Source organism: Colobus angolensis, unplaced genomic scaffold (assembly GCF_000951035.1).
Source record: "Colobus angolensis palliatus isolate OR3802 unplaced genomic scaffold, Cang.pa_1.0 Scaffold216, whole genome shotgun sequence".
Taxonomy (NCBI): domain Eukaryota; kingdom Metazoa; phylum Chordata; class Mammalia; order Primates; family Cercopithecidae; genus Colobus; species Colobus angolensis.
In genome coordinates, this window is record NW_012115333.1 from 796,746 (window position 1) to 810,203 (window position 13,458).

A 13,458-nucleotide genomic window follows, 5' to 3' on the forward strand; every position below is an offset into this window, starting at 1 on the left:
CTCCCAGGTTCAAGTGATTCTCCTGCTTCGGCTTCCCGAGCAGCTGGGATTACAGGCGCCGCCACCACGTCCAGCTAATTTTTGTACTTTTAGTAGAGACAGGGTTTCACCATGTTGGCCAGGCTGCTTTCGAACTCCTGACCTCAGGTGATCTGCTCGCCTTGGCCTCCCAAAGTGTTGCAATTATAGGCGTGAGCCGCCACGCCTGGCCTATTTACTATTATTTATTTATTTATTTATTGAGACAGAATCTCACTTTGTTGTCCAGGCTAGAGTGCAGTGGCATGATCATGGCTCACCACAGCCTCGACCTCCTGGGCTCAGGTGATCCGCCCACCTCAGCCTCCTAAGTAGCTGGGACTACAGGCGCAGGCCACCACGCCCAGATAATTTTTTTGTATTTTTTGAAGAGATGGGGTTTTGCCATGTTGTCCAGACTGGTCTTGAACTCCTGGGCTCTAGTGATCCTCTCACCTCAGCCTCCCGAAGTCCTAGGATTACAAGTATGAACCACTATGACTGGCTGGTTTTAATTCTTTAAACTGTTTAGGAGTTACTTTTGTGAATGGTATGAGATATTGCTATAACTTAATTTTTTTTCAAATATTAGGTTGGTGCAAAGTTATTGCAGTTTTTGCCATTAAAAATGGCAAATTTATTTTGCACCAACCTAATAGGTAATCATCACAATACTATTTACTTTCTCCAACGACTTGAAATGCCACCTTTATTATATACCCAATTCCCTTATACATACAAATCTGTTTCTGGATCATCTATTTTGTTTCACTGATGTTTGTTCTTACGCCAAAATTACCCTTTTTATATTACTGCTATAGCTTTATCATAATTTTGATACCTGATAAAGGCTTCCCTGTTGTTTTCAGACATTTCTTGCCTAACTAGTTCACTTTTCCTTCTACAAGGATTTTTAGAATCAGCCAATATATTCTCCAAAAAAATCTTGTTGAGATTTTAGTTGAGATTATGTTGAAATTTCAGCTTAATTTGGGGAGAGTGGATATCTTTACATTATTAAATTTTCCCAACATAATATATCCCTCTATTTATTAAAGTTTTCGTTAATGATATGTCTCTCCTTTTATTTAGGCTTCTTTTATGTTTTACATTATTTTGTAATCCTGTGTTTACTTCTCTTTCTTTCTCATCTGTAAACTTTTGTTTTATTTTGAGACAGAGTCTTGCTGTCATCCAGGCTGGAGTGCAGTGGCGCAACCATGCCTTATTGCAGCCTCAACCTCACTGCAGCTATTAACATTTTTTTTCTTTTTTTCTTTTTTTTTTGGAGAGATGAGGTCTCACTATGCTGCCCAGGCTGGTCTTGAACTCCTGGTCTCAAGTGATTCTCCTGCCTCGGCCTCCCAAAGTGCTGGGATTATTGGCCTGAGTCACTGCGCCTGGCCTGCAAACTTTTTTGAGTGTAGGGACATTTTTGTGTCATCTCTATATTTGCAGTGCCTGACATATAGTAAGTGCTCAGGAAATGTTTGATGAGCAAATTACACCACAATAAGTGTTCCAGCATTTCATTAAAAATGGTGGACTTCAGCCTGGGCAACATAGTGAGAGACCTCATCTCTACAAAAAATAAAAAGATTAGCTGGGTATGGCAGCATGTGCCTGTGGTCCCTGCTATTCAAGTGGCTGATGTAGGAGGATCGCTTGAGCCCAGGAGGTTGAGGCTGAGTGCACTTCAGCCTAGGCAACAGAGCAACACCTTGTCTCAAACAACAACAAAAACAGAAAAACAAAACTTGTGGACTTGGGAGTGGGGGGTTGTGGGGGGAGGGAAAATGGGTGAAGAAGGGGAAGTGGCTGGGGAATGGGTGGGGGCCTGGCGGGAGCAAGCAGTGGAGCTGGGGTCCCTGAGCTCTGTCAGGAGGAAGCCAGGCTGCACTTTCTGGGCAGTCGGAGGGGACAGGTGGCACCAAAAGGCAGGTGGACTTAACCTGTCGGTGACTGCGGCCTCTGCCCGTCCTGCCTTGCTGCAGGTGCCTTGGATGAGGCTGCCCCACACACCCTGAATGATTTTTATAATCAGTGGATAAAGTGGGAGAAATGTGGAATAACTTCAAATACAGGTAACAGAATGTCTTCAGTCGTGAGGGAGTAAGCCGTAGTGAAAATGTGGATATGAACTCTGACAGATATTTGTCCAAAAGAAAAAACATCAATATAGGAGACTCGGCTGCTCAGCAACAAAGTAGTCCCTTAAGAGAAAATGTTGCCTTACACCTGGCACGCCAGGCCCTTCAAAGAATTCTTCAAGGAGAAACCAACATTGTGCCACTGAAATCCCTCAAATTGTTGAAATAAGTATCAAAAAGGATAATGATTTTTGTGTTACCCCAGGAACAAGACTTGCACCAAGAGATTCCTACTTTTGACATGCTCCATGGGGTGGTAAGAGAAACATTTCTGTTACAATGACCCAGGATTCATTGGATACTGATAAAAAGCTTGGTACAACTCAAAGTGGACTTCAAAGGAAAGAGAGGTGCTAAGCTCTGTACAGGACACAGACAGTGTTTCCAGAAGAACCAGAAGAACCGTAGGGAAGTCGCTCTCTGAGACAGGCTGCAGGATACTGTGGGCTTGTGTTTTCCCACGAGAACTTATAACAAGCAGTCAAAGCCTCTCTTTTCCAATTAAAGAAACATCTCTTTCTGAATTAATGCTGGAGAAATGCCCTTTTCCTGCTGGCTCAGATTTAGGCCCAAAATGGCATTTGAATAAACAGCATACAGCTCCTGTGAGCCCACATTCAACATTTTTTGATGCATTTGATTTGTCTTTGGGTTTTTTTTTTTTCTTTTTTTGAGACGGATCCATCGCCCAGGCTGGAGTGCAGTGGTGTAATCTCGGCTCACTACAACCTCGGCTCACTGCAACCTCCGCTTCCCGGGTTCAAGCGATTCTCCTGCCTCAGCCTCCTGAGTAGCTGGGATTACAGATGCCCGCCACTACGCCCAGCTAATTTTTGTATTTTTTAGTAGAGACAGGCTTTCGCCGTGTTGGCCAGATTGGTCTTGAACTCCTGACCTCAGGTGATCAGCACACCTCGGCCTTCCAAAGTGCTGGGATTACAGGTGTGACCCACCTCACCCAGCCCCATATTTAGTTTCTGTAGAAGATGAAGATAGTTTAGAGAGAGAAGACCGCTTAGTATTGAAGAAGGGGTTGATCCCCCTCCCGATGCACAAATACATACATTTGAAGCGACTGCACAGGTTAATCCATTATATAAACTGGGACCAAAGTTAGCTCCTAGAACGACTGAAATAAGTGGGGACAGTTCTGCAGTTCCACATGCTAATTGTGACCTGAAAGAGGATACAGCCACCCTGTGTTTGCAGCCATGGAGGGCAGAAGCAGCATGAAGTACATGCCCATGTTAGCAGACAGGGAGCTTGGGAAGTCCACACACAGACTGATTACATACATTGCTTCAGACTACAGGGAATCCTTGTTATTGGAGAGTGATGGATCGTTATGAAACAGAAGCCCTTCTAGAAGGGAAACGCGAAGACACATTTTTGCTCAGGGACGCTGGGCAAAGGGACTGCCTCTTCTCTGTGAACTTCTGGGGCTACAACAGATCCCTGCAGGCCTGAATTGAGCAGTAATCACAACTTTGGTTTTGATGCCCATGACCCCTGTTTATTTCACTCCTCCACTATAACAGGACTTGAAGAACATTATAGCAGCCATAAAAAAAGGATGAGTTCATGTCCTTTGCAGAGACATGGATGAAGCTGGAAACCATCATTCTCAGCAAACTAACACAGGAACAGAAAACCAAACACCACATGTTCTCACTCGTAAGTGGGAGTTGAACAATGAGAACACATGGACATGGCGGGGAGCGGGGTGTGGGGGAACAGCACACACCGGAGCCTGTTGGGGGGTGGGGAGCGAGGGGAGGGATAGCATTAGGAGAAATACCTAATGTAGATGATGGGTTGATGGGTGCAGCAAACCACCATGGCACATGTATACCTATGTAATAAACCTGGACGTTCTGCACATGTGTCCCAGCACTTAAAGTATAATAAAAAAGAACATTATAAAGATCCCAGTTATTGCATGTTTTTTGAACCGTTGCTTACTATATTACTAGGTAGGACTTTCCCTTTTAGCTGTAGTATATCTGTTGTACAGTAATCTGCAGGTGCACTACATATGATGGAATTAATGGGCCTCCTTTACCATCAATGTTACAGGATTTTTAAAAAGAGTATTATTATAAACACAAATTTTGGGTTCGCTGGTTAGAATGAGAACCAGTCAAGGCAAAGTAAACTCTCCTGTCCCCGAAGGGTGTGAACCTGGTCTGCTTTCATGTGCATCAGACATACACCTATAACGGTGCTAGGTTTTTTCATACAGTATGTAAGGTTAGTGTTAGTATCTGTCAGATGCAACCTTCTGTTACTTATCCAGATAAACATGGTTCCTAGTGGAACAACAGAGGATAGAAGTACAGCTGTTCAGGCCGGGCACAGTGGCTCACGCCTGTAATCCCAGCACTTTGGGAGGCTGAGGCAGTCGGATCCCTTGAGCTTAGGAGTTCGAGACCAGCCTGACCAACGTGGTGAAACCCCATCTCTACTGCAAATACAAAAAATTACCCGGGTGTGGTGGTAGGCGCCTGTAATCCTAGCTACTGGGGAGGCTGAGGTGGGAAAATTGCTGGAACCTGGGAGGTGGAGGTTGCAGTGAGCCGAGATTGCTCCACTGCACTTCAGTCTGGGAGACAGAGCAAGACTCTGTCAAAACAGAAACAAAAACAAAAACAAACTACAGGTGTTGAGTAAGACTACAAAACAAGTGTGCCTATTTAGTGAACAGTTTGGTTTTTAATGGCTGTAGTAATTGAGTGAGGCAACTCTGGGGCATTTGCTGTGAAGAATTCTATTTCTTACTGAAGAACAAATTATTAATATCAGATGAGTATTTCAACAGTGTGACTAATGTTTGAAATTATTTTTTCTAAGAGTTTTTCTATAACCTTCCAAAAGTAGTGATGTTCATAATTACTATAAATCAAGCTTTAGAAGTCCAATACAAAGAAAATAATGCCTTTCTTTTAGAAAAAAAAATGTAATTTTCTGGCCACAAGGGCATAGTGCAATTCACCTAAGTGTTGATATAATTTATAGTCAGACTCCTTTCTCTTCTGCAAAAGATACTGTTAAGTAAACCAGGTTTTCTAAATAGTAATTCTTAAAAGTTTGGACTTATAAAATTAGTAGTAGAATTTTATTTAAAGGCCCTATGTATTAGTTTTTCTTTTTTTTTTTTTTCGAGGTGGAGTCTCGCTCTGTCACCCAGACTGGAGTGCAGTGGTGCGATCTCAGTTCACTGCAACCTCTGCCTCCCGGGTTCAAGCGATTCTCCTGCCTCAGCCTCCCGAGTAGCTGGGACTACAGGCGCTTGCCACCATGCCTGGCTAATTTTTTGTGTTTTTAGTAGAGGCGGGGTTTTACCATGTTAGCCAGGATGATCTCGATCTCCTGAGCTCGTGATCTGCCTGCCTCAGCCTCCCAAAGTGCTGGGATTACAGGCATGAGCCACTGCACCCAGCCAGGTATTAGTTTTTAAATGAGTGCTTTAACTTAAAACAGCTGCTGCAATATAGTCTTGCATATGATTTTTTAAAAAGTTGATGTGACCGGGCGTGGTGGCTCGTGCCTGTAATCCCAGCACTTTGGGTGGCCAAAGCGGGCAGATCACCTGAGGTCAGGAGTTTGAGACCAGCCTGGCCAACATGGTGAAACCCCGTTTTTACTAAAAATACAGAAAATTAGCCGGGTGTGGTGGTAGGCGCCTGTAATCCCAGCTACTTGGGTGGCTGAGACAGGAGAATCGCTTGAACCTGGGAGGTGGAGGTTGCAGTGAGCCGAGATTGTGCCACTGCACTGCAGCCTGGGCAACAAGAGTGAAACTTGGTGTCAAAAAAAAAAAAAAAAAAAAAAAGTTGATGTGTAGTCTAATTGTTGTTTCATAAAAGTTGGATCTTCTCCTGTGCCCATAATGATTTTGTGAATCATGAAGAAAATAAGACTAGAAGATGCCCAAACAAATCAGATAATAGTGACTACAATGGTTGCTGATGTTAGATTATTGTTAAACTGTAATTACTAATTTGGATGGCAGTATTTATCTCTTTTCTGTAAACACTCATAGCTAAATTGCTTAAGTATAATTTACAGAATTTCAGTGTAATTTACTCTCAATGGAAAATCTGAAGCATAAATTGCAGATTTGAAAGGTACTGTACAACCATTATATCTGTAAATAACTACTTAACACCTCTTTGTCACTTAGAATACTACTTGAGTGTAAAACTACTTGAATACTACGTGAATGTTATACTACTTGAGTGAGCTCTTTTGGAAGTTATATCAAGTTCTAGTGTTTGCTTCTTAGTAACCGAATTGAATGTACAGATCTGTCCTAGACATTTTGCCCTAAAGTAGCTGAATCCATTCTTGTGTCTTTTTGTTAATGTGCTCTATACCACTGGTGAGTGCTCCATAGTTTCCTTACCTGCTGCTACAGAACATTATTTTACATCCCTATGGCAATTGCCAAGGCCACAAAAAAAAGAAAAGCTTTATTTGTATGCCACACTAACTCTTTGACTGCTAATGTATGTTTCTGGTTGCTATGCCTTGTTATGGCTGCTTTTTTGTGCTAATAAAGTATGTTTGGTGTTCTCCTTGTATATCTGCTGTTTTATACATTTGCAACAATTTCTCTTGTAAATGGAATGGTATGGGGTTTTTTAAAATAAGCATTATCTAACAACTAGCTAATGTAGAATTACTGTACAGTCTCATATTGACTTATCAGAATAAGTTAACTCTAAGTTTAATGCTCTGCATCTTATCAATCCTAGTCACATATACTGTGGAGCAGTATGTATAGTTACTGAAAATCATTGTACAGTTTAGATTATGACAGAAAACTGACAGAAATAATAAATCTATTGATTGCTTACGGGTAAAAGATCGAAACTATCAATGACATATTATAGTAAATGAGTATCTGTAACCTTCCACACATCAGAAGCAGATGAAATCAAGTCTTGTGAACTATTAATATATCAGTACCGGCCGGGCGCGGTGGTTCACGCCTGTAATCCCAGCACTTTGGGAGGCCGAGACGGGCGGATCACGAGGTCAGGAGATCGAGACCATCCTGGCTAATACAAAAAGTTAGCCGGGCTTGGTGGCGGGCACCTGTAGTCCCAGCTACTTGGGAGGCTGAGGCAGGAGAATGGCATGAACCCGGGAGGCGGAGCTTGCAGTGAGCTGAGATTGCGCCACTGCACTCCAGCCTGGATGACAGAACGAGACTCTGTCTCAAAAAAAAAAGAAAAAAGAAAAAAAAAATATCAGTATCACTTATTCGTTTGGGGGCCATCTTAATTGAAAACAAATGCCACAAATATAGAACTTTAACCAAAGACTTGTCCATTTTAAAGCAAGATGGGGATTGAAGTCACTTATAATTTCTGTTGCTTATAATTGAAGTCCCTGAAGAACATATATCAAAGTGTTTGAGAACTTCATTCAAACCTACTTTTTTTTTTTTTTTTTGAGATGGACTCTCGCTCTATTGCCCAGGCTAGGAGTGCAGTGGCACAATCTCAGCTCACTGCAACCTCTGCCTCCTGGTTTTAAGCAATTCTCCTGCCTCAGCCTTTGGAGTAGCTGAGATTACAGGTGGGCACCACCATGCCCAGCTAATTTTTGTATTTTTAGTAGAGACGGGGTTTTACCATGTTGGCCAGGTTGGTCTCGAACTCCTGACCTTAGGTGATCCGCCCGCCTTGGCCTCCCAAAGTGCTGAGATTACAGGCGTGAGCCACCACATGTGGCCCGAGCCTACTTTTAAAGTTTTATATGCAATTAGGTTGTTATGACTAGATTGTGTTTTAGGGAGGAAACTGGAAACTCCAAGAAAGCACTTGATGTTCTTATATGCTTGTAGCAAATTGATATTCTAACTGTAGATTTATATAAAGTATTAATGCTTTTATGTATTTCAGAACTTTCATATGTTAAATGGAAATTATTTTAAATGTGTAACTATTTGAGTTTATGTAAGCATGTATATACTGTGCTAAAAGTCACTTGTGTTTCAATTTGTCTATAATATTAATAGGCAACTTTTGGTTTAAATATTTTTCTTAAATTATTAGTGGCTTACATTTTAAAAAAGAAAAATTACCAGCATGAAATTGCAAAAAAAAACCAAAAAGTCTTTGGACTTTCCCCCCTAGAAAAATGCACAAATATACACAGAATTTTGCATCAATTTTAAACGTGGACGTGTTCCCTGATGCCTATCCATAAGCTTCACATTAAATACTCCTAATCAGAAGTAATAAATCCATGATAGGACTGCTATGGCACTTGTTCATAATTCAACCACAGGCCATCAGGGAAGGCTTCATAGAAAAGATAGTCTTTGGTCTGAGATTTAAAGAATGAGTAGGAGTTTCCTGGATTTTCAAGGGCAAGGAAGGGCATTTTAGACTGAAGAGTCCAGTTAACTGAAAACCAATTAATACTGCAAGTCCTTTTGGTCATCTGCCTTTTTGTTTACTCTGTCCTGAACCCCTTTGGGCTTCCTTCTGTTCTACACTTTTCCTTACCCTCAATCATCCACCCACTATTGCCTCTCTTGCCAATTATTTGTACTATGTTTTCTGGAAAACTGGTTCCATTGTAGATAGACTGTACTGTACCCTAAATTTCCTCACTGAATTCTCTCTCCACTTGCTTGCTTTAACTGAAACCTGGCTTCTCTCCCAGGGTATGCCCTCTTTATTGCTATGGTTCTTGAGTGAAAGCCTCACATAATTGATTGAACAAATATCCTTACTGATGAACATTTAGGTTGTTTCCAGTTTTACAAACAATGCCACTGTGAAATGCTAATACATGCATGTTTGGGTACATGTGAATATATTTGTAGGATAGATTTGTGGATTTGGAACTGCTGAGTCAAATGACACAAACATTAAAAAAATTGATAAATACTGCCAAATTTTTATCCAGAAAGTTTTTCTAATGTACCTTCTTACCAAGCATACATAAATGCCTATTTTCTTATACCTCACTGATACTGGAGAGTTATTAATCATTGTAATTTTTGTTTCCCAGAAGTCATCATCATTCCTACTCCTTATCACTGCTTTTAGACCTTTGCTTTCAACCCTCACATTAAAGGCCTCTCTTTTAAGGCTCATGCCTTTTGCAATATTACCTTTTATTCCTTCTCAATGTAGTCATTTATTGCCTTCTTGGATATTTCCTAATATTCTATGGAGACTCGAGCATCTGCTGTCTACCACCCAGCCCATCACAATGCTCCTGTGGATGAACTGGCTGAGCAACACTCTACCTTCACAGCTCCTTGACCATTTCTAGTGCTCTTCTCCACTCTACTTCTGCAAGAAAATTTATTAGCCTCATTCTGGGTTTTGTCATTTCCCAGAATTACTCTATATCTGAAAATATAAAATTCCAATATCTCATTCTCTGTCCACAACTTTTTTTTTTTTTCTTTTTTTTTTTTTTTGACAGAGTCTCGCTCTGTCCTCCAGGCTGGAGGGTAGTGGCATGATCTTGGCTCACTGCAACCTCCGCCTCCCGGGTTTAAGCTATTCTTGTGCCTTAGCCTCTCGTGTAGCTGGGACCAGAGGTGTGTGCCACCACACCTGGCTAATTTTTGTATTTTTAGTAGAGACGGGGTTTCACCATGTTGGCCAGGCTGGTCTCGAACTCCTGACCTCAGGTGATCCCCCCCATCGGCCTCCCAAAGTGCTGGGATTACAGGCATGAGCTGCTATGCCTGGCCCAAACTTTATTTTATATACTGTGCTGCAACTTCCTTTTCAACATATTTTTGACATTTTTATTGTTTCACTACACACAGCACCAACTCATTTTATTTTATTTTATTTTATTTATTTTGAGATGGAGTCTTGCTCTGTAGCCCAGGCTGGAGTGCAGTGGCATGATCTCAGCTCACTGCAACCTCTGCCTCTAAGGTTCCAGCGATTCTTCCTCCTCAGTCTCCCAAATAGCTGGGATTACAGGTGCCTGCTGCCATGCCCAGCTAATTTTTTGTATTTTTAGTAGAGATGGGGTTTCACCATGTTGGCCAGCCTGGTCGCGAACTCCTCAGGTGATCTGCCTGCTTCGGCATCCCAAAGTGCTGGGATTACAGGTGTGAGCCACTGCACCTGGCCAACTCATTGATTTTAACAGGTGCATGGTGTTCCATTGTATACATGGACCATTATTTCATTTTACCAGACTCAATGTACAGGCATTGTTCTGATGTTTGACTGTTGCAAATACTACTGCATTCTTTTTTGTGCATAGGTTATATGTAAAGCTACACTCTTTGTATATAAATCTTTGTGTGTCTCTGTGAGTATTACTGTGGGATAAATTTTTAGAAATGGATTGCTATGTGAAATGGTAAGCATATTTGCAATTTTAATAGTATAGTCGTATAGCCTTCTAGAGTCGACCAATTTACACTCCCACTAACAGTATATAAAAATGTGTTTTCCCCATATACTTGCCAGAATTAGGTCGTTTTTCAATCTTTATCATTTATCAATCATTTTTCATCCTTATCAATATGATGAGTGAAAAATATCTTGTTTAACTTATTTTTCTTTATTTCATGCTGTTCTTAATCCATTTTTTTCACTCAACAGTACATTTTGGACATTTTTCTATGCCAATGAATATAGATTACACTATTGTTTTAAGTGGCTTTGTAAGGTGGGCACAGTGGTATTGTGCCTGTAGTCTCAGCTCTTTGGGAGGCTGAGGTGGGAAGATCGCTTGAGTCCAGGAGTTCAAGGCTGTAGCACTCTATGGTCATGTCTGTGAATAGCCACTGCATTCAAGCCTGGACAATGTAGTGAGATCCCATTTTTAAAAAAATTTAAAAAATGGCTGTATAGCATTTCATTGTGATAATGTAATATTATTTTATTTTATTTATTTTTGAGACAGACTCTCATTATGTCACCCGGGCTGGAATGCAGTGGTGCAATCTCAGCTCATTGCACTCTGCTTCCCAGGTTCAAGAAATTCTTGTGCTTCAGCCTCCCAAGTAGTTGGGATTACAGGGATGTGCCACCATGCCCACCTCATTTTTGTATTTTTAGTAGAGATGAGATTTTGCCATGTTGGCCAGGCTGGTCTTGAACTCCTGGCTTCAAATGATCCACCCACCTTGGCCTCCCAAAGTGCTGGGATTACAGGCATGAGCCACTGTACCCGCCCTTGCCCAGCATAATGTTTTTGAGATTTATCCATGTTATTGTGTGTATCAAGTTTCTTCCTTTTCAGTGCTGAGTAGCATTCTATTGTATGACTATGCTAGTTTATCCATTCTATTCTATTTTTTTTTTCTTTGAGATAGTCTCGCCCTGTCGCCCAGGCTGGAGTGTGGTGGCCAGATCTCCGCTCACTGCAAGCTCCGCCTCCCGGGTTTACGCCATTCTCCTGCCTCAGCCTCCCGAGTAGCTGGGACTACAGGCGCCGGCCACCTCGCCCGGCTAGTTTTTTTGTGTTTTTTAGTAGAGACGGGGTTTCACCGTGTTAGCCAGGATGGTCTCGATCTCCTGACCTCGTGATCCGCCTGCCTCGGCCTCCCAAAGTGCTGGGATTACAGGCTTGAGCCACTGCGCCCGGCCCATTTTGTACTTTTTAGTAGAGATGGGGTTTCACGATGTTGGCTAGGCTGGTCTCATACTCCTGACCTCAGGTGATCCACCTGCCTTGGCCTCCCAAAGTGCTGGGATTACAGGCATGAGCCACTGTACCCGGCCTATCCATTCTATTATTGATGGACATTTGGATTATTGACAGTTTTTGGCTACTATGAATAAAGCTGAAGTAAACATTCTGGTACAAGTCTTTTTGTAAACATATGCTTCCTTTTTTTTTTTTTTTTTTTTTGGTAAATACCTAGAACTGGAATTGCTAGACTATAGGATAGATGTATATTTAAATGTATAAGAGACTTCTAAGTAATTCTCTAAACAGATTATACCATTTTTTATTCCCACTAGCAATATATGAGAATTCTAGTAGTTATTTATTCTCTCCAACACTTGGTATGGTCAGTCTTTTAACATTTTAGCCATTCTGGTGGGTGTGTAGTAGTATCTCATTGTAGTTTTTTTTTTTTTCCCAAAGACAGGGTCTCACTCTGTTACCCAGGCTGGAGTGCAGTAGTGCAAATAGCTGGGACTACAGGCCATGCCACCACACCCAGCTAATTTTTGCTTTGTTTTTTGTAGAGACAGGGCTTCACTATGTTGCCCAGGCTGGTCTGGAGCTCTTGGGCTCAAGTGATCCACCTGCCTCGGCCTCCCAAAATGCTCAGATTACAGGTGTGAGCCACTGTGCCTGGCTCACTGTCGTTTTAATATGCATTTCCATGAGTATTAATGATGTCGAGCACTTTTTCATGTGCTTATTGACCATTCAAATATCTTTGCCAAATATCTATTTAAATATTTTGTCCATTTTAAAGTTGGATTAAATCCATTTTTAAATTATTGATTTGTAAGAGTTCTTTATATATTCTGCTTACAAGTCCTTTGTCAGATATATGTTTTTCAAGTATTTTCTTTTAGTCTGTGCTTGCCTATTCATTTTCTTAATAGTGGATTTTCATGAGCAGATTTTAAAATTCAGTGAATTCTAATTTATCATTTTTTTTTCTTTTATGACTATAGCTTTCTGTGTTCTAAGAAACCTTTGTTTATCCTTAAGTCCCAAAGATTCTCTTCTGGATTTTCTTCTAGAAGCTTTAGAGTTTTAGCATTTATAGTATATGTTTAGTGTCATGATCCATTTTCAGTTAGTTTTTGGGTATGATGTGGGGTCGGGGTTGAGGTTTATATTTCCCAAATGAATATCTAGTTATCCTAGCACCATTTGTTGAAAAGACTTTCCTTTCCCCAATCTAACACTGCTTGGTCAGAAATCAAATGACTTTATATGTGCAAGTTTATTTCTGGGCTCTGTATTCTGTGCCATTGATCTATTTGTCTATTAAGTACTATAGTTTTATAGTAAGTCTTAATGTCAGGAATATAGGTCTTTCAACTTTGCTGTTGTTTTCCAAGATTGTTTTGGATATTTTAGATCCTTTCCATTTCCATATACATTTTAGAATCAGTTTGTCCATTTCTCTTTTAAAAACCTGGTAGTATTATGACTGCTATTGTATTGAATCTATAGAAGAATTCTGGGAGGATTTACATCTTAACAATATTGTGTCTTCTAACTCATGATCATGGTATATCTATTTATTTCAGGTTTTTATTTGTTTTTTAAAGATGGAGTTTCATTCTGTCACCCAGGCTGGAGTGCAGTGGCA

The 13,458-nt window shown here is 40.9% G+C and overlaps 1 pseudogene; it reads left to right on the top strand.

Moving 5' to 3' along the window:
• The first annotated feature begins 2,064 nt into the window (after positions 1–2,064).
• LOC105512616 lies at positions 2,065–4,322 on the top strand (annotated as a pseudogene).
• Positions 4,323–13,458: the final 9,136 nt, after the last annotated feature.